Consider the following 22,758-nt stretch of genomic DNA (forward strand, 5'->3'; position numbering starts at 1 on the left):
AATGAACGGTGATGCTCCAAAACATATATCTATATATCTATTGTCTCTCTCACTGCTTTGGTCAACAGTCAATAAATCAGAGTGAAAACCCACAGCGTCTCATTTTTTCTACCCGTCATCATTTATATCTTGATAGGATGACTGCAGAATTCATTGTCCAGGTGCCCTATTCAAATTGACTTTTGGAGGCTCTCCCTGCCATGGCACTGTGTGCCTGTGCTGTTAAATGGTAATATTTGCTGTAGAAAAATTTATGCTTTCATTTTATTTTTCAGAGACAGGACCCTGCTCTGTCACCCAGGCTGGAATGCAGTGACATGATCATACTGTGTCCGGAATTGGTTCCTTCCAGTGGGTTCTTGTCTCGCTGACTTCAAGAACGAAGCCGCGGACCCTCACGGTGAGTGTTACAGTTGTTAAAGGTGGTGTGTCTGTAGTTTGTTCCTTCAGATGTTCAGATGTGTCCAGAGTTCCTTCCTTCCGGTGGGCTCCTGGTCTCACTGACTTCAGGAGTGAAGCCGCGGACCTTCGCAGTGAATGTTACAGCTCTTAAAGGTGGGGTATCTGGAGTTGTTTGTTCCTCCCAGTGGGTTCGAGGTCTTGCTGACTTCAGGAATGAAGCCGCAGACTCTCACGGTGAATGTTCCAGCTCATAAAGGTAGTGCGAATCCAAGGAGTGAGCAGCAGCAAGATTTATTGTGAAGAGTGAAAGAACAAAGCTTCCACGGTGTGGAAGGGGATCCAACCAGGTTTCCACTGCTGGCACCGGTGGCCAGCTTTTATTCCCTTATTTGGCCCCACCCACATCCTGCTGATTGGTCCATTTTACAGAGTACTGATTGGTCCACTTTACAGAGTGCTGGTTGGTCCATTTTTACAGAGTGCTGAAACCTTTAGCTAGACACAGTGTGCTGATTGGTGCATTTTTTTTTTTTTTTTTTTTTTTTTTTTTAATTTTAGACGGAGTCTCGCTCTGCCGCCCTGGCTGGAGTGCAGTGGCTTGATCTCAGCTCACTGCCAGCTCCGCCTCCTGGGTTCACGCCATTCTCCTGCCTCAGCCTTCTGAGTAGCTGGGACTACAGGTGCCTGCCACCACGCCCTGCTAATTTTTTTATATTTTTAGTAGAGATGGGTTTCACTGTGTTAGCCAGGATGGTCTTGATCTCCTGACCTTGTGATCCGCCCATCTCAGCCTCCCAAAATGCTGGGATTACAAGCGTGAGCCACCGCGCCCGGCATGATTGGTGCATTTTTACAGAGTGCTGATTGGTGCATTTACAAACCTTTAGCTAGACACGGAGTGCTGATTGGTGCGTTTTTACAGAGCACTGATTGGTGCATTTACAATCCTCTAGCTAGACAGAAAAGTTCTCCAAGTCCCCACTTGACCCAGAAGCCCAGCTGGCTTCACCTCTCAATAGCTCACTGCAACTTTGAACACCTGGGCTCAGATGATCCTCCCATCTCAGCCTCCTAGGTAGCTAGGACTACTGGAACATGCCACCATGTCCACACATCTGGCTTTTTTATTTTTAACTTTTTTGTAAAGACTGGATCTCTCTATGTTGCCCAGGTTGGTCCCAAACTCTTGACCTAAGGAATCCTCCTGCCTTGGCCTCCCAAAGTACTGGGATTACAGGAATGGCCCATCACACTTTTCAAAAATATTTATATGTATGTGTGTGTATATATATATATCCCTAAATATTGAACTGAACATTATATATACATAATTTTTATATATTTTACCTAAATAATATGCCTTTTATATTTTCAATTTGTGGCTTGATTTTTCCAAAACATATTAACAAGAAAAAGGAATATATATATATATATATATATATATATATATATATATATATAATTACCTGCATTTAGAAAATGAAAGTAACATTTTCAAATAAAAAAAAAAAATACCAATGGTGTGGAGAGAAATAATGTGGGAAAGGACAGAGAAAGCCTGACTTTTCTGAATCTACTTTGTTTTGTAAATTTCATTTTGGAAACATGTAGGTATTTTACATGATTATATAACAAAATAAACTAATAGAAAAACAATCCTTGGCCAGGCGCGGTGGCTCACACCTGTAATCCCAGCACTTTGGGAGGCCGAGGTGGGCGGATCATGAGGTCAGGAAATCGAGACCACCCTGGCTGACACAGTGAAACCCCGTCTCTACGAAAAATACAAAAAAAATTTAGCTGAGCATAGTGGCAGGCACCTCTAGTCCCAGCTACTTGGGAGGCTGAGGGAGGAGAATGGTGTGAACCCAGGAGGCAGAGCTTGCAATGAGCAGAGATCGCGCCACTGCACTCCAGCCTGGGTGACAGAGCGAGACTCCGTCTCAAAAAAAAAAAAAGAAAAGAAAAGCAATCCCTAAATATTGGACTCTATATGAAATAAATGAACTTCAGTGTGTATCTGGCTGATTTGCATAATCACATAAAGATAAACCACTGCAAGTGATTTTATAGGTCATTTGACTTATTTCCCCAGTGGGAAAACCTGAAGGATAAAAAGACCTGTGAGGAAAAACCACATACACTCTTTTCAGTATTTGCATTGTTGAAAAACCACATACACTCTTTTCAGTATTTGCATTGTTGAAAAACCACATACACTCTTTTCAGTATTTGCATTGTTGAAAAAACACATACACTCTTTTCAGTATTTGCTGGTGTTGATATTTCCATTTTGAGACTGATGCCTGTGTTGTTATTTTGAGACCACTGTAGGATAAAACAAATCAAAATTAAGTTGATGTCATTGAGAACCAGTACTTCTGGCAAGGAAAAAGAAAGGATATACAGATGCAAGGTTAATGAGATTACATAAAATCCTTTAGTACTGAAGTGGAATTCCAATGGGAACTCATAATCTATTTTTTCTTTTTCTAAAATAAAAAGCTTTTGGAAAGGCATATTTAAAGGCCTAGAAACAATAACCAGTCCAGTAGTGATGAGCATCCTAGCACCCACATTGTGACCTCCACTTGCCATTTCCCAATAAAAATAACCAAAGCATCTTGGAGAAATGGCTGACTTCAGGTTGAAGATGAGGCCAGCACATCTTGTCTGACCTGAAAGCAAAGAAACCGTCAAGGATTACAGGGTCACGTTAAAGAGACTAAGGAGTTGACTTAAAGAGGCTCATACGTATTGCAGATGGGACACTATGAGCATCAGTAAACAGTAGTCATATGGCAATGGCCGTAGATGCAAACATTTAAAAATTTGTTTACTCATGAGTTCAAAACGATGCTAGAAATCAAAACAAAAAAGTTTATTCATCACCTTTGGAGGATGATAAACTCATTGCTTTGAGAATTGGCAAATTAATGGTGAATCATTGTTCCTGCCTTTCCTATATGAATTGTACATCACAGTAATTAGTTATTAAAGAGGCAAGTAATAGTAATTAGAGAGGCAAATTCCTCTTTATAGAAATATTCTAGCTAATACATGAAATAGCAATTATATAATTAGGATACCATTATTTTCAAACCTTAAAGAATTACAGTATCTAGGCAATGATTATCATTGGCTACTAACATCACAAAAAGACAGACAACCAGATATCTGGATATCAGAGTCATGAAATACACTACCTAGCATTGCTGCATAGAATCCCTAAGGAGTGGCTTTGACAAACAGCTTCCTAGTGATCTTACTGGGAACGATTCAGATTTCAGTTCCCCCAGTAGACGTCTATCACTGTTTCTCAAATTTGTATGTGCATCTGAGTAATAAAAGAATTAAAAAACAAACAAACCCCAAATACTGCCCCTGATCATGTGATCCAATAGATCTCAGTTGAGGAATTGATTTTATAAAATCTCACAGGTATTTCTGATGTTCATCCAGATAAGGGAACCATTGGCCTGATTGTTATTGTCCCCAAAGCCTTATCTAATACCCTGTATGGAGCAGACTGGAAGCAGGTAAAGCCTTGGGATTTTTGGAGAATCCATCAAAAGGCTGATATCTTCAATCACTCCTCCACCTTATTGCTGGCACCTTCCATTCCACCATCAGCATGTAAAGCGTTTAGCTTTTTACTGTCAAAATAACTCACTAATGACGGGAATGGAAAACGCATAGCCAATGTAATGTCATTTTTTACTCCCAACCAATGGCCCTGCGACTAATTGATCAACATCCTCTTCCCACTGAAATCAAATGTGACCTCAGAATCCTTCTCACTCCCATGATCCGGGCAGTCACAACCAGTTAATTGTTGTTGACACACAAAAATGATTTGTCATCCTTGGCTCAGGTGTTACTATTATCCCCTGTGCACTTTGAGTAGGCAGGAAAAGGTGATTTGTTTGCAGCTCCTTCTTAATATGCACTAAGGACCTGAGAGTGGCAAGTGGTGATAAAGAGAAATCATGAACACTTCCTGTATCTCAGGCTGCTAATGGTGTGTATGCTCATTACTTCAAGTATTTATAGAGTTGCTCATGTCGAGGTCCCATGTTTGGCAGCAGAGTTCAAAAGAAGAAAGTATACATGGCCCCCAGCCTTGCGGGGTTCACTGTCCCACACTTCACAGAGAGGGTTCCATCAAGAGGTGAGCATTTAGCTTGGAAGTTTCAGAGGAATGAAGGAATGTAACAATGTTGTTTGCATGCACTTGACAAATAGGAAATGTAACATTTACTATCATTTCCTTGGAACTCCTGCTTCCCTCTTAATAATGTGCTCTGAGGATGGAATCCATCCTTTGGCCTCAGCAAGCATTTTAATTAGTAGCAAGCCTCTCAGCTAATGTGTTCTCAAACCTTTTGTGGGTTTATTCTTCAATTGAGCTTGTTAATTTGCACAATTTCTTGTTACTCCTGTGTTTGTTTCCTGTGTTTGTTACATCTCCGATTCACTAGAAAGAATCAGTGGCTCCTAAGTTGTTCACTGAGAGGGGAAATCAGAGATGACAACAGCAGTGTAAGTACCAGGCACAGAAGCAAAACCAAAGCCCAACCTTGGCTCGAATGAATCTGAAAGCATGAGAGAAGCCAACTGAACAGCAAAACCTTTTCCATCTTCCTTCAGGTCTATAGTGTGTAAACATTTCTCCAGCAGTAGTGTCAAATTTTTGACATTCTCATGACATATTTAAGCAAAATGTGGTGGCCTCTTTATTAACTGTATTTATTTATTTATTTATTTTTGAGACAGAGTCTTGCTCTGTCGCCCAGGCTGGAGTGCAGTGGCCGATCTTGGCTCACTGTAAGCTCCACCTCCTAGGTTCATGCCATTCTCCTGCCTCGGCCTCCCAAGTAACTGGGACTACAGGCGCCTGCCACCATGCCGAGCTAATTTTTGTATTTTTAGTAGAGACGGGGCTTCACCATGTTAGCCGGGATGGTCTCAATCTCCTGACCTCATGATCCGCCTGCCTCGGCCTCCCAAAGTGCGGGGATTACGGGCGTGAGGCACTGCGCCCGGCCTAAGTGTATTATTTTTAAACAAGCAGAAAATAATACCTTCCAGCATGAGGTTTATAAATAGGAGATGAGTTCAAGAGTACACAGGCATCATTCAGTGTTGCAGCCCTTATGGCAAAAACAGGTGCAAGTCACGGTATCACAAAGGAGCTTGTAAAACCAGTCTCAAAGTCAGTGACAAATATTTTTGAGTAAACAAAATAAGCTATCGGTTAAATGCCTTAAATGCCTTTTCAGATGAAGCTGTTGGATGTTGCATCATATCACTAGTATACCATGTGGAATTACTATCACTTGTGCACGCCAACAGGCTTATACAGTTGTAACAAAACCATTGATATGTAAAGTAGTACGAGGCAGAAGTGTTCGATGACTTTTTGTCCTCTGTATTGTGGAAAGCCCGTGCCAAAAGGAGCAAAGATTTCCACCCAGCTCAATGGTTGGTGTGTGAGCCATAAGATAAACTGGAAGAGGTATACTGGGATCAGTACAGGCAACACCAGCTGTGTTTGCAGCAAAGAGTCTGTGAGGACACAACTGAAAAATGTGGCACCAGAATGCCAGTTCATGCATGGCTGAATGCACAAAGAACAGTTGGTCTACAAAATGCCTTCTGATCCTGACATGGTGTTGAGAAAGATTGTGAAAGTTTCAATATGACAGTATCGTGGCCACGGAATATGTGTTTAGCATGCTGTATGAAGAAAAGAACTCCAGTTCTGAAGGGAAGTGTATTCATGTTGAAGAAGAAAAAAGCATGTTCAATACCCCGATGATGTCTGTTCCATTATTTCCAATGAATGATCTTAGCAATAGATTTATTTTCTTGAACAGACTGAACCACTCACTTCTTGGATAAAATACTATAGTTTTTAATGCTGAGGGGAAAAAATATAATATTTAAGAAGAGAAAAGACTCTGGTGAGAAACTGCTTGATGCCCAAGATGTGATTCTTTCTCATTACTCAATAATTTTCCCCATTCTCCCCCTCCAGTCCTATGCCCTGCTGTCCAATAGGCATATTTTTAAGAATAAAATTGAGGATGTAAGAATGGCTGGATTCTGATATTTGTCACTCTCCTTATAAAACATCAACAGGTGTCTGCAGCATGGTGATTCCACAGTGACTCAGTATGTCTGTGTGTTCTGAAACATATTTACCACTTACACTTTTAATATAGGTGTATAATTTAATCAAACATTACACCAGCTGATGATATAAAGATATACACCAGACTCTCTTGGGAAGCTTTAAAAATCCCAGCCCACCGTCCAGCCCAATTTCACCAGCATCCCTGGGAATAGGTCCCAGGCGTCAGTGTTTTCTTTACAGATCTTCAGGTCATTCCAATACGCAGCCAAAGCTGAGAAACAGAGATTGATCACCCAGCTATCTTAGGTATGGAACAAAAGAAACAGTTGGCACAAATTATTAGGGTTTTTTTCTTCTTTTTTAGCATAGCTCACAATGACCAAGCTGTCTCCATAGATTCTCAGGAATTTTATGTCTTTCCTTTTTTGATTCCTTTTACTAAGTAGCGGCATTTGAGAAGACATTGCCATTTTAGAGGTCCAGGATGTAGCCTACCTTTATATAACTGCAGCTGATATATATATTTTTTGAGATATTGTGAAAAAAAGGTCCTGTGGCGCCTCCCATCCTGATGAAGTCCTGAATGTGTGGGCATATTCAGACATCTTCATAGCTCACTAAGCAAATAGAGACTACTCAAAAGATGCTTGAAGCTAGGCACAGGGTGGTTCCAGCTACCTCGGGAGGCTGATGCGGAGGATTACTTGAGCCCAGGTGCTCTAGACCAGCCCAGGCAACATAGCAAGACCGTGCTGTGAAAATTTTTTTTCAAAAAAAAGAAAGTTGGGGAAAAAAATAGTGCAGTGAGGGCGGGACTGGAGGACAGCACCAAAGGGGAAGATTTCATGCTCAGGAGGGAATTCTGATACAGATAGATAGATACTGATTGAATACCAGGGTTGCTGGGTGGGCCATTGGTGAGTGTTGCCAGGTGTGTGGGGGATGGGGGAATATGAGACTAGGGAGTGTAGTAGGGAGGAAATAATGTTCCTGACTGAGCAAAAGAAAGGTGAGAGGAGAGCTGAGCAACTCTGCCGTGTGTCTCCAGGGCCCTTGGGGAATTCCACTAGCCAATCATTCTTGGAATCTCTTTTGTTATCCTCTCTGGGGTCCAGACAGGAAGACACAGGAACAACTGTTTCTCTGCAAGTCCTTGTTTCTCAGGCTTTCAAACTCATGCTCATTTGTCCAGTCGGCAAAGTCTGCTTGAGATAGGAGCCTCTTTGGCTTATCTGAAAAACAGCAACGTGGCCAGAGCCAGAGTGCAAGGCAGAAAGTGAGAGGTAATGACGTGAGGGAGCAAAGCAACCAACCTAGAAAGCCATGGGGAGGAACGTGGAACATATCCCAAGGAAGCTGGGAGACCCGTGGAAGATCTTGAGCACGTCCTCTAAATTAGTTCCCTAAGAGGAGTACCTTTACCCTTAACATTTGCAGAGCTGTTCACTAAAGACATAGCCTCATTTTTGTGACTGTGATTGACATTAAAAGACTAATGTAAACCTGGTGGCAATCTGGTGTTTAAATACCTGTTGGGGATGACTGGATAAAGAAAATGTGGTGTATATACACAGTGAAATAATATTCAGTCATTAAAAAGAATGAAATTGGCCAGCTGTGGTGGCTCACGCCTGTAATCCCAGTACTTTGGGAGGTCGAGGCAGGCCACGAGGTCAGAAGATCAAGACCATCCTAGCTAAGACAGTGAAACCCCGTCTCTACTAAAAATACAAAAAAAAAAAAAAAAAATTAGCCAGGCGTGGTGTCAGGTGCCTGTAGTTCCAACTACTCTGGAGGCTGAGGCTAGTCCCAACTACTCTGGAGGCTGCTTTTGCAGCAACATGCATGGAACTGGAGGCCATTATCTTAAGTGAAACAAGTCAGACACAGAAAGACAAATACTGGATTTGCTTAGAAGTAGGAGCTAAATAATGTGTACACATGGACATAGCGTGTGGAATGATAGAAAACGGGAACTTGTAAGAGCAAGGGAGCAGGAGGTGGACAGTGAGAAATTCCTTAATGTGCACAATGTTTGTTATTCAGGTGATAGATACTCTAAAAGCCTTGACTTCACTACTGAGGAATCTATGCATGTGACAAAATTACACTTGTACCCCATACATTTATATAAATAAATACCTGTTGGGTGTTTTACTTAATGGACCAGTTTTTCTAAAGAATTACTTCCTTGACTTTGCAAGGAGAGTCTTTTCTTTCCCAAGTGCTTTTGTTCCTAAGTCATGCTTCCACACAGCACACAGGCATCAGCAAGATCCCTAGAGTCAGAAAGAACAGACCCCAGAGACCTGTCTTTCTTCCTGTGGATGCCTGTGACTGATGGGGACCTAAGCAAGTCAAGGGTGACCATGGTTGAGCTATCTCGAGATGTGATGTGCTGTGGAGACTGGAGGAGAATAGCTTTGGATGGCAAGTTCAAGTGGCTGCCCATGATATGTGAGTGTCCTCTGTGTACTGGCCCCTTAGGCAACTTCAGCCCCACATAAATGATGTCTGCGGACCCAGGGAGCACTGGGTAAATCTACACTGAGGTTTGGGGTTTCAATTGACCTCAAGCTGCCTAGAAATCACAATTCCCGTAGGTATGATAAATAACGATGGATATATTCAAGTACCCTACCAAATCATGGATTTTAGGTAATTTAAGGATAGCAAATGGAGAAAGATTTTTTTCTAATATAGCAAAGCTCTTTTAGGATATTATGGTTATGCACAAATACTACATCTTCAGAAATATTCATAAGTACTGTCCAAGCCATTAAGGATGTTGGCAGATCAGTAGATAATTTTTTTTACTTAAACTTTTAATGGACTTTAGAAGGAAATCAGTGAATAATGAAATACTGAAATACTCTAAACTATTTTTCTACTGGGAAATAAATGGCACTCTAGAGGCCTAAATAAATCATTACAGCTAATAAAATTTCCTGATATTGCCTCTAGTGAATTTTCACCAGGAAGATTGAATTTGTACAGATTTATACAGTCAAACAAGGTCAGTCTAGGAAAGGAAAGCTGTTTATCCAGCATGTGGGCAACATAAATTCAGACTATTCATTATGTAACCACACCTTTGGTAGATGCCCTTTGTAGCTTTCCTGTGAGATTGGAGAAGAGAAGGCTTACGTTGCTGGAAATAGATATGACTGCTAGTGAGAGAGAATACTGTAAGATTTGTTCCTAGGATATTGAACTCAAAAGCCTGTGCCTTCCGTCATTGCAGGCTTTCAGTTTTATTTCTTCCCAAAATTATATCTCACTTTAATTTGCATTGTCATTACTATATTTAATTCTGTTTTATGTGTAATTTTTCATATATATATTTAAGTTCTGAATTTCTTGTTTGTGTATTTTATCTCTTTACCTATTTATTGTATCTGGATGGTTTGTCTTTTCCTTATTGATTTGTAAAAACTCTTTGTATATCATAGATATTATTTTGATTGACATATATGTTGCAAATATATTTCCCAGATTGTGGTTTGCATTTTGTCTTTGTTTTTATCTTGTGGAGATTTTTTAAAAAATTTTTATGCACTCATCATTCAACTGAGGTTAAGATTAGCTTTATTTTAAAAAAACCATTCACTAATTATCTAAAATCCATCAATTTCCATTTAATTGATTTAATGATATCTTTATACTAGTTTATATTGCTATGGGTCTAATACTAGATTCACTACTTTCTGTTGTTCTTTTGTCTATTTTAGTTTCTTAGCCTTGGCACTATTGACATTTTTGAGCTAGTTATTCATTGGCAGATGGGAGTAGGGGGCTGTCCTGTGCATTATTGTAGGATCCTTAGCAGCATCCCTGGCCTCCATCCTCTAGATGTCAGTAACACACAACTGAGCATCCCTCAATTGTAACGAAAAATACCTCCAGCCACTGCCAAATGTCTTTGAGGAGCAAAGTTGTCCCCAGTTGAGAACCCTGGTCTATGTCTATCCTTCTACCTCATTATTTTAATAATAACTGTGGCTTCCCAGCATACCCCGGTATTAGGTATGGCAAGTTACCCCCTTTTATCAGAATTTCCACATTCAGAATTCCAAAATTTAGAATCACCTAGTGAATTAAGGAAAAAATTCTGATATAAATTATGTATCAATAAAGTTGTTATATTTTTAAAATCCTGTCAACATTTTGTTGGGTTTGCATTTAATTCAAATATAATTTGGTAGGAACTGACACCTTTTATGATACACAGCCATCCTCTTCAAGACATATCTCCACTGAGTCAGGTGCTTGTGTAATACTTCAGTGGAGTTCTATAGCTTTTTTTTTTTTTTTTTTTTTTGTAAAGGTAGAGCGGCAGTCTCTAGCCATTAAGACCACAATCTTTGGTGCAAATCCTGACTGTCGTGTGTTCTGGAAATGACTTTGGGGAGCTGGTGATGTTTTTTGAAGCTCTGTTTTCTCAGTTACAACATAATTGTAATAATGTTAATGCCAACCCATAGTTTGTTTTGAGGATTAAGTGATAAGTGTAAAAAAAAAAAGTCCCCATTTCAACAGGTGTTTGCTATTAACTACCATTGTGATTCCTAGATATTTCGTGTCTTGTTTTTGTAAATAGAACTTCTTCTTTCATGATGCAAATTGTTTCTGTAGAATGAAGTTTGTTGATTCTTGCATATAAATTTTACAACTAACCACCTTACCGAACTCTCTTTTGGTTTTCAATGATTTTTTTTTTTTATATAGTGATAGCATCTGGAAGTAAGAGAATATTGCCTCCTTCTTTCCAGCTGGTTTTGACTGCTTGTTATTGAATTGATGCATTATTTAGCACGTTCAGAACAATTTAAATTATAATAAATGACAAGCATCCTTGCTTCATCGGGTGCAAATGAAAATACTTCTAGCCTGTCATCATTAAACATTGGTTCCTGAGAGGTATTATCGTTGTGTTGAAGTAATTCTGTATTCTTCCTTTCAAAAGTTTTGTTTGTTCATTTTTAAATCAAGAATAAATACTGACAGAGAGTAGAATATGGTTGCCATTCTACTATAGCAAATGGGGAGTTGCTAATCCGTGGGCATGAAGTTTCAGTTATGCAAGAGAGGGTAATGCTAGAGAGCTGCTGGACAACATTGTACCTGTGGGTAATGATACTGTGTCACACACTTAAATATCTGTGAAGCAGGGAGATCTCATGTTAAGTGTTCTTGAGATAGTAGAAAATTTGTTTAAAAAGTAATAGACAAGGAAACCAATGAAACAAAATAGACACAGACCCACACAAATAAAGGAATGATACATTGTTGAACTGGCAGATGCAGATGAGTGGGGACAGACTGGGCATTTCCACAAATAGTGCATGGACAGCTGGTTAGACATATGAAGTTTGACCCCTTACACCATACGATACCTAAAGAAACACTGTCGGTGGATTCGAGACTCAAATGTAAAAGGAAGAACCGTAAAACAATTGGAAGACAGCACCAAATATCTATATTTTCTGAATTGAGAAGGTTTTTCATAAGATATAAAAAAATATAGACCATAAAGCAGTGGTCCCCAACCTTTCTGGCACCGGGGAATGGTTTTATGGAAGATAATTTTTCCATGGACCAGGGCGGGAGGATGGTTTCTGGATGATACAAGCGCATTACATTTATTGTGCACTTTATTTCTATTATTACTATATTGTAATATGTAATGAAATAAGTACACAACTCACCATAATGTAGAATCAGTGGGAGCCCTGACCTTGTTTTCCTATAACTAGATGGTCCCATCGGGGGGTGATGGGAGACAGATCATCAGGCATTAGATTCTCATAAGGACCACACAACCTAGATCCCTCTCATGCACAATTCACAATAGGGTTTGTGCTCCTATGAGATTAATGCTGCCACTGATCTGACAGGAGGCAGAGCTCAGGCAGTAATGTGAGCAATGAGGAATGGCTGTAAATACAGATGAAACTTCACCCATTTGCCCACCACTCACCTCCTGCTGTGAGGCCTGATTCCTAACAGGCTATGGAGCAGTACCAGTCTGTGGCCCTCGGGGCTGGGGACCCCTGCCATAAAGGGAAACATAATATAGTCAATTACAGTAGTATTAAAAACTTCTGTTCATGAAAAGAAAACATAAAGAAAGCGAAAATCCAATACTTTAACTGGGAGAATATATTGCAAAACATATAACTGGCAAATTATTTACATCCAGAATATATAAGGGATGTTTACAAATTAATAAAAAGGAGACAACCAACCCAATAAAAAACGGTCTAAAGGCACTTTGTTGAGGAACAAATCCAAATAACCCAAAAAGAAATTCAAGGTCATTGGCAACCAGGGAAACTAATTGAAATGACCAGACTGTTTTACTGGCAACAGATGACCAAAACTTTTTTTGTGTGTGTGACGGAGTCTTGCTCTGTCGCCCAGGCTAGAGTGCAGTGGCCTGATCTTGGCTCACTGCAATCTCCACCTCCTGGGTTTATGCCATTCTCCTGCCTCAGCCTCCCAAGTAGCTGGTAGCATAGGCGCCCGCCACCACGCCTGGCTAATTTTTTGTATTTTTAGTAGAGATGGGGTTTCACCATGTTAGCCAGGATGGTCTTGATCTCCTGGACCTTATGATCCACCTGCCTCGGGCTCCCAAAGTGCTGGGAATACAGGTGTGAGCCACCGTGCCCGGGCCCAAAACTTTTAAAAGCCTGATAACATCAAGTTACTGTGTGGATGTAGAACAACTGAAACAGTTACACAGTTCTTATGGGAATGTAAATTGGAACAACCTCTTTGGAAATAATTTGACATTCTCCAGTAAAGACTAAGGCCAACCTAGGAACATCCTACATATCAAGTTTGCTCCTAGATATGTAACCTGAAAAAACATATACAATTGCACAGGGTCATGTATAAGAATGTTCACCGCAACACATTTTGTGCCAAAACTAGGAACACTACTAGGGATATGTGGACTTGGGATGTCCACATATCCCCAAGTTAGTTGTGATGTAATCATATAACAGAATACTATACAGTGGTGAACAATGGATCCAAGCTACACACAACATGGACACACAACATGGATGAGTTTTAGAAACACTGTGTTGAATGAAAAAACTGAGTCACAGAAGAATGCATGTAGTTTGCTCCATTTATAGAAAGTCAGAAATATGCAAAACCAAACAGTATGTTTTTAGAGATACAAACATATTGTAAAACACACAAAGTATAAGACAGCAGGGGAGAGATAAACGTATTTAGATTTGTGACCACTTCTGATCGGGCAGGGAAGTGGGTAGAATAGAGAAGGGTCACTTGGGAGGTTTGTCCTGATCCTTTGACTGGGTGGTAGATTTGTGAGTGTTTTTTCACACATGCATTCAACAAATATTTGTTCAGAGCCTCCCCTGTATCAGGAGAAAGAGCAGCTCTTCTGCCCACCGGAGTTGACTTCTGATGCCGAGAAATAGACAACATATCGATTAATAAATAATGTATGCTGTATAGTGATAAATGCTAAGGATTTTTTAAATGAAGAATAGAAGGAGAGGAAGCATTGGCTGGGATGGGTGCTGAAATTGTATATTTGGTGGCAGGGGAAGGGCTAACTGTAGAGGTAGCAGGAATTTGGGAGAATCTCTGGAGGAATTGAGGCTCAGCCCTGTGACTGTGTGGGGAAGACAGCTGCGGGCCGAGAAAGGGCCAGGGCAAAGGCCTTGAGTCTGAGGGCCGGGGAAGGGGGCAGCGGTCAGCTCTGCTGTAAGGACAGGATGGAGGCAGGTGACTGGAGCCCAGTCAGAGAAGGGTGAGGAGGAGGCCAGAACTGAGGTGGTGGGTTGGAGAGTAGATCATGACAAAGACTTTGGCTTTTCCTCTGAGGAATATGTGACACTCTAAGGAGGTTTTCAGCAAAAGAGCAACAGTCACTGCAACATGATTCTTTCTACCCTTACATAGCTTGTGAGTATTTGCTATGGTCTGAATGTTTGTGTCCCAGCAAAATTCGTATATTAAAATCCTAACACCCTAGGCGATGGTATTAGGACGCTAGGCCTTTGGGAGGTCATTAGGTCATGGGGGCAGAGGCCTCATCAATGAGATTAGTGCCCTTACAAATGAGGCCTAGGAGATAACCCTCAATCTTCTACTCTGTAATGATGCAGCAAGAAGACATCATCTCTGAACCAGAAAAGGGGCCCTCAACAGATTTGGAATCTGCTGGCACCTTGATCTTGGACTTCCCAGCCTCCAGAACTGTGAGAAATCAATTTCTGTTGTTTGAAATCCACCCAGTTTATGCTATTTTGTTATAGCAGCCTGACTGGACTAAGTATTCTTTTCTGAAAATTCAATATTAACTTGTTATAAAGCTATTTAAAGACAAAAGTGGGTTTTCTCCCACCTCCATCTGCCCACTTTATTCCCATGGGTTTATAGAAGAGGAAGCAGGCGAGCTTACAATTCAAGTGTTTCAATTAGCAAATAAGCTTAGAACTCAAGTATAAACAGCAAAGGCTGCAGTAATTAGGCATCAATGTTGTGTTTCCTAAATAGCAGCCAGGAGCTGCTGTGGCTGTGACCAGAGGGTTAACTTGACATGGGTATGAACACATGCCTTGAAGAATTAGGACTCTGGTTCTCCAAAGTTTCTGTTCTCCAATGTTTTAGCCCAGTTTTGAGAGAATGAGAGCTCCTTAAAGTCCCCGTGTAAGATTGTACAAACAGCTGATGTGACCAGGCCCACTAGACAAAATAATGTATTCTATACCATAATTAATCTAATTTTTATGAGACCTGGTCCTTTTCTTTGTGTTGTGTCATTACAAGAACATCACCCGAGCCTCCTGGTCAGTCATTACACACAAAGGTCTCTGCCTTCTTGTTGGTCCTGCTTTCTATTTTCTGCACCTGCCATTTTACCTGGGCACTGAATATTTCTTTTAGGCACACACAGGCAAGCCTCAATGGCACTAACTATTTCTTCCTAACATACCACAAGGCCCTGCTCCTGGCCTCAAGAACTTAGGAGCTGATGGACAAGACAGACCCTGTACACGTAATCTCTAATTCTCTCCTCCAGAAGATCTTTTCTGATTCCTTTTTTCTAGATGGAATTTTCCAAGTTGAATCTCAGTTTACTCTCCTTCTCATCATTTCATTGGGCAGCCTGTAACTTGTTTTTCCTTTATTATTTGACCATGGCTCCTTCTGTTAGCTCACTTTTTTCCCTACATTAGTGCTGAGAGGTAAATAAATGGACTGGTTATATGTTATTCTAAGCTAAAATAACACCTGTTTTTCTAGAATGACTAAATGATCTTGCTGGGTTAGCAGTGAGTGAAGAACTATTGCTAATTTTCTGTTTTTGACCTTACTGTGAGTTAGACAAGCTGTTCATTGAAAAAGTATGGGCAGGTAATTTCTTCATATTTATTTGCCAGGCAACCCTAATGGGCTTTGTGGTCACAAAACCCTTTCAGCCACAAGGATATATATACTTGAAATTGTGGAATAAAAATACAACCACACTGAAAATGTGACTCATTTAAACACAGATTACCCAGTTTTAAAAATAAATTGTATGTGTGCATTTATGACCTTTCCTCAATTGTTATTGATGTAAGCTTTTCAGCGGTTTACATTGGAAATATATCCTGGAAACCTCTCTTTTCTTGTTCCTTTTCTATGGAATTACAGGAAAAAGCAAACATTTACCTATAAAAGGGCATTTATTTTTATTTATTTATTTATTTATTTATTTATTTATTTATTTATTTTTTTTTGAGGCGGAGTCTCGCTCTGTCGCCCGGACTGGAGTGCAGTGGCCGGATCTCAGCTCACTGCAAGCTCCGCCTCCCGGGTTCCCGCCATTCTCCTGCCTCAGCCTCCCGAGTAGCTGGGACTACAGGCGCCGCCACCTCGCCCGGCTAGTTTTTGTATGTTTTAGTAGAGACGGGGTTTCACTGTGTTAGCCAGGATGGTCTCGATCTCCTGACCTCGTGATCCGCCCGTCTCGGCCTCCCAAAGTGCTGGGATTACAGGCTTGAGCCACCGCGCCCGGCCTAAAAGGGCATTTATACTCTGGCATGATATACAAAACCTCCTGGAGCTACTTGGTGAATTGAAAAATGTGCTGTACTTAATTAGGTAATGGTAAATGTTCTTTTAATATATAAAATGTATTTCATATCTATTTATTTATATTCGTATTAAATTGAGATATAGTTGTCCCTTGATAGCCTCAGGGATTGGTTTCAGGCTTCCTCCACCCAGGATATCAAAATCCTCAGATGCTCAATTCCCTTATATAAAATGGTATGGTATTTGCATACAACCTACATATATCTTCCAGCATACTTTAAATCATCTCTAGATTACTCAAAATACTTAACATAAGGTCAATGCTATGTAAGTAGTTGCTATGTTTTATTGCTTTTATTTATATTATTTTTATTGTTGTATTGTCACTTTGTTTTTTTCTCAAATATTTTCTATCTGCAGTTTGTTGAATCTGCAGATGTGGCACTGACCAACATGAAGAGCTGACTGTATTACCATGGCACTGAAATTTCTGAGTTAAAGCCCCCTAAAAATATCACTGTTAGACGGGGCATGATGGCTCACGCCTGTAATCCCAACACTTTGGGAGGCCGAGGTGGGCGGATCAGGAGGTCACGAGATGGAGACCATCCTGGCTAATACAGTGAAACCCCGTCTCTACTAAGAATACAAAAAATTAGCCAGGCGTGGTGGCAGGTGCTTGTAGTCCCAGCTACTCCAGAGGCTGAGGCAGGAGAATGGTGTGAACCCAGGAGGCAGAGCTTGCAATGAGCCAAGATCACACCACTGCACTCCAGCCTGGGCAACAGAGCGTGACTCTGTCTCAAAAAAAAAAAAAAAAGAAAGAAAAGATCACTGTTAAACATCCTTTGAGAATGGAGGATTTTAGGTATAATTTACATATAACAATGCATGCAAAACATAAACGTCCAGATGGGTGCATTTTTATGTATAATGTGTAACATCTCTCCAGATCAAGATGTCAAGCATTTCCATCACCCTAGAGAGTTCCCTCAGGTTCATATCCAGACAGCCCTTCCCCATTCAAAGGTAAGCACTTTTCTGACTTTAATCATCATAAGGTACTTTTTCCTGTTCTAAACCTTTGTATCATAAGAGTCATACAATATTATTACAAATATTTTTAAGTTTAAAAAATTGAATTATTTTACAAGATTGCCACATGACCCAGCAATTCCACTTCTGAGTATATACCCCAAAGAAGTGAAAGCAGAAACTCAGTCAGATATTTATACCCACATTCTTAGCAGCATTACTTGCAAGAGCCAAAAATGTGGAAATGACCCAAATGTCCATCAGTGAATGAATACATAAATAAAATGTGGTATAGACATACTACAGATTATTACTCAGCCTTAAAAAGGAAAGAAATTCTGACACATGCTACAGAATGAAAGAAATTTGAGGACATTGTGCTGAGTGAAATCAATCAGTCATCAAAGAACAAATATTATATGATTCCATTGATATGGGGTACCTAATCAATCAAACTCATAGAAATGAAAGATGGGTGGTTATTGCCAGGGGTTGTGATGAGGAAAGAATGGGGAGTGATTGTTTAATGGGTAACGAGTTTCCCATTTGCAAGATGAAAGAATTTTAGAGAAGGGTGGTAGTGATGGTTGCATGTATGTGAATGTACTTAATTACCACTAAACTGTAAACTTATTAATAGTTAAGGTGGTACATTTTACGTTGTGTATTTTACCATAATTTTAAAAAGTGAATTATTTCAGTTATTTTTTCATTTTTAAAGCATCTATTTGTGGACACACTGACAGATAAATGCAAACACAGGCATACTGCACTTAATTGAGCTTCACTTTATTGCACTTTGCAAATAATTGCAATTTTTACAAATTGCAGGTTTGTGGCAACACTGTGTTGAGCAAATTTATCAGTGCCATTTCTTCCAATAGTATTTGCTCTATAGCAGGTGTCTCTGTGTCATATTTTGGTAATTCTCTCAATATTTCAAACTGTTCCATTATTATTATATCTGTTGTGATAATCTGTGATCAGTGACCTTTGATGTTACTATTATAATTGATTTGGGGTGCCGCCAAAAACCATGCCCGTAGAAGATGGTGAACTTAGTCAATGTTGAGTGCATTCTGATGCTTCATGCAGTGGCCATTCCTGTATCTCCCTCTCTTCTTGGGCCTCGCTATTCCCTGAGACACAACAATATTGAAATTAGGCCAATTAATACCCTTCCAATGACTTCTGAGTGTTGAAGTGCAAGGAAGAGTTGAACATCTCTCACTTTGAATCAAAAGCTAGAAATGATTGAGCTTAGTGAAGAAGGCATGTTGAAAGCCAAGATAGGCCAAAAGGTAGGAGTCTTACACAAAACAGCCAAGCTTTGAATGCCAAGGAAATGTTCTTGATGAAAATTAAAAGTGCTACTCTAGTGAACACATAAATTATAAGAAAGTGAAATAGCCTATTGCTGATACAGAGAAAGTTTGAGTGTTCTAGAGAGAAAATCAAAACAGCCACAACATTGCTTTAAACCAAAGCCTAATCCAGAGCAAGGCCCTAACTCTCTTCAATTCTGCAAAGGCTGAGAGAGGGAAGGAAGCTGCAGAAGAAACCACTGAAGCTAGCAGAGGTTCACTCATGAAATTTAAGGAAAGAGGATGTCTCCATAACATAAAAGTGCAAGGTGAAGCAACAAGTGTAGATGTAGAAACTTCAGCAAGTTATCCAGAAGATCTGGTGAAAATAATTGATGAAGGTGGCTACATTAAACGACAAATTTTCAATTTATAAATGGAACAGCCTTCTATTGGAAGAAGATGCCATCTAGGACTTTCATAGCTAGAGAGGAGTCAATACCTGGCTTTAAAGCTTCAAAGGATAGGCTGACTCTCTTGTTAGAGGCTAATGCAGCTGGTGACTTGAAATTAAAGCCAATGCTCGTTTACCATTCCAAAAATCCTAGGCCCTTATGAATTATACTAAATTTACTCTGCTTGTGTTCTAAAAATGAAAAAACAAAGCTTGTGTGTAAATAGCACATCTGTTTACAGCATGGTTTATTTAATATTTTAAGCCCTCTGTTGAGACCTACTGCTCAGAAAAAAAACATTCTTTTCAAAATATTACTGCTCATTGACAATGCACCTGGTTACCCAAGAGCTCTGATGGAGATATACAAGAAGATTAATGTTTTCTTACCTGCTAACACAATATCCATTCTTCAGCCCTTAGATCAAAAAGTAATTTCAATTTTCAGGTCTTATTATTTAAGAAATACATTTCATAAGGATATAGTTGTCATGGATAGTGATTCCTTTAATGGATCTTGGCAAAGTAAATTGAAAACCTTCTGGAAAGAACTCACCATTCTAGATGCCATTAAGAACATCCATGTGCATGAGAGAAGGTCAAAATATCAACATTATGAGGAATTCAGAAGTTTATTTCAGTCCTCACAGATGACTTGGAGGGGTTCAACTTTCAGAGGAGGAAATAACTGCAGATGTGGTGGAAATAGCTAGAGAACTAGAATTAGAGTGGAGCCTGACAATGTGATTTAATTGCTGCAGTCTCTTGCTCAAACTTGAACGAATCAGGAATTTCTTATAGATGAGCAAAGAAAGTGGTTTCTTGAGATGAAATCTACTCCTGGTACATGTGTTGTGAACAGTGTTGAAATGATAACAGGCCGGGCGCGGTGGCTCACGCCTGTAATCCCAGCACTTTGGGAGACCGAGGCAGGTGGATCATGAGGTCAGGAGATCGAGACTATCCTGGCTAACATGGTGACACCCTGTCTCTACTAAAAATACAGGACCAAGAGTAGGGAGGATGGCATTGCAATGCGAAAGAAACTTTTTAATCCTCCAGAGGAATCTGAAAAGTAAATTGCATTTTCACTGGATGCCTTGGCTGAGAGAAGACCTAAAGACTCTGGGTTGATACCTGAAAGAATCCTGTCTTATTTGGTCTCCATAATCCTTTGAATGGAAGGTGACCTGTGAGAGATTGAACCGTGGAGAAATATGAAAACCCTGGATTCTGAGTGCTTGTTGGGCAGGGCGTTTAGTACCGTCTCCCCTTTACCAGCAAACCTGACTTCACCATGTTTCTTCTGTTTGCCTACAACCAGTTAATATCTGAGTAACTTATCTCCTTCAATAAAATAATTTATTTAAATAAAAAAAAAAATACAAAAAACTAGCCGGGTGGGGCGTTGGGAGCCTGTAGTCCCAGCTACTCGGGAGACTGAGGCAAGAGAATGGCGTGAACCCAGGAAGCGGAGGTTGCAGTGAGCTGAGATCGTGCCACTGCACTCCAGCTTGGGTGACAGAGCAAGACTCCGTCTCAAAAAAAAAAAAAAAAAAAAAAATGACAACAAAGAATTTAGAATATTGCGTAAACTGAGTTGATAATGCAGCAGCAGAGTTTGAGAGGACTGCTAGAATTGGAAAACGTTTTACTGTGGGTAAAATGCTATCAAACATCATTGTATACTAGAGAAATATTTTGTGAAAGGAAGAGTCAATTGATGCAGCAAACTTCATTGTTGTCTTATTTTAAGGTATTAGCCACAGCCTCCCACCTTTGCCAACCACTACCCTGATCAGTCAGTGACCAACACTGGGACAAGATCTCCAGCAGCAAAAAGATTATGACTCACTGAAGGTTCAGATGATCATTAGCATTTTTTAGCAACAAGGTATTTTTAAATTACAGGATGCACATTGGTTTTTTAGACATAATACTGTTGCACCCTTACAGTGTAGCAAACACATAACTTTTATACACACTGGGAAGCAAAAAAATACTTTGGACTCCCTCTATTGCCATGGTCCCAGTGTTTCCAAGGTATGCCTGTACTTATGTCTGTGTTGAAAGAGATGTTTTTTGTTTTTGTTTTTGTTTTTGTTTTGAGGCGGAGTCTCGCTCTGTCGCCCGGGCTGGAGTGCAGTGGCCGGATCTCAGCTCACTGCAAGCTCCGCCTCCCGGATTTACGCCATTCTCCTGCCTCAGCCTCCCGAGTAGCTGGGACTACAGGCGCCCGCCACCTCGCCCGGCTGGTTTTTGTATTTTTATTAAAGACGGGGTTTCACCGTCTTAGCCAGGATGGTCTCGATCTCCTGACCTCGTGATCCGCCCGTCTCGGCCTCCCAAAGTGCTGGGATTACAGGCTTGAGCCACCGCGCCCAGCGAAAGAGATGTTATATAAAAATCTTTGTGTCCAGGTTAAGTGGTTCATGCCTGTAATCCCAACACTGAGGCAGGAGGAGTTTGAGGCCAGGAGTTTGAGACCAACTTGGGCAACATAGCAAGACCCTATCTCTAAAAAAAAAAAAAAATAGCCAGGCATGGTAGTGCCTGCCTGCTACTTGGGAGGCTGAGGTGGGAGGACTGCCTAAGCCCAAGAGTTTGAGGTTGCAGTGAGCTATGATCATGCCACTGCACTCCAGCCTGGGTGACAAAGTGAGACCCTGCCTCTAAAATTATAAATAAATAAAAACTTTTAAAAGCTTTTGTAAAGTGCCAAAATATATGATTTCAAATTATTTAATGGATAAAACTGAATATACTGAGTATTTTCCTTTGATAACTATTTTCATAGTTTTAGAAACTCGAAAGAATTGCTCATATTGTTTTGCTCATAAGTAGCACTTGCATCCAGGGAACCCTCAAACTCAAGCCAGAGATGGAAATGCTCAGACATGGATGAAAAGGAAAAACTTCTGGTCACAACGGGAACCTTAAGTTCTCAAGGTAAAGCCTAGGCCAATTAATGAACTGAATGAATTAATGGCTATGGTCATCTATCTTGAATGGTAAAAATGAGTCTGAAAGTATGACTGATCTGAGAAGTGGCAGGAAAAAAACAGCTTACTTCCTTAGAAAAGCATTCCTGCCACCCATGCAGAAGTGAAATTGTTGAAGCACTGGTTTGGATGATTGTATGTGGGGTCCTGGGAGAAAAGCCAGAGGGGAAGAAATACCTGCTATGAACTTAATTTTAACTCATCATGGACCATTTGACAAAGTCACATTCTGGAAAACTGTTATCCTTGAAATTCATTTTGGGAGGTTTTTCCAAAGACCCCTGTGTGGGAAAGATATTAACACCTGCTTACCTAATGATCACAAAAACAATTTTCAAGGAAAACTACTAA

At 40.2% G+C, this 22,758-nt stretch overlaps 1 long non-coding RNA gene across 1 annotated transcript; it reads left to right on the forward strand.

The window, feature by feature from the left end:
- Window positions 1–346: 346 nt before the first annotated feature.
- On the forward strand, window positions 347–17,643 carry LOC115900397. Its single transcript, XR_004060072.1, has 3 exons — window positions 347–400; window positions 14,695–14,787; window positions 17,565–17,643. It is a non-coding gene; the product is annotated as an uncharacterized LOC115900397 (long non-coding RNA).
- Window positions 17,644–22,758: the final 5,115 nt, after the last annotated feature.

Source organism: Rhinopithecus roxellana, chromosome 11 (genome assembly GCF_007565055.1).
Source record: "Rhinopithecus roxellana isolate Shanxi Qingling chromosome 11, ASM756505v1, whole genome shotgun sequence".
Taxonomy (NCBI): Eukaryota; Metazoa; Chordata; class Mammalia; order Primates; family Cercopithecidae; genus Rhinopithecus; species Rhinopithecus roxellana.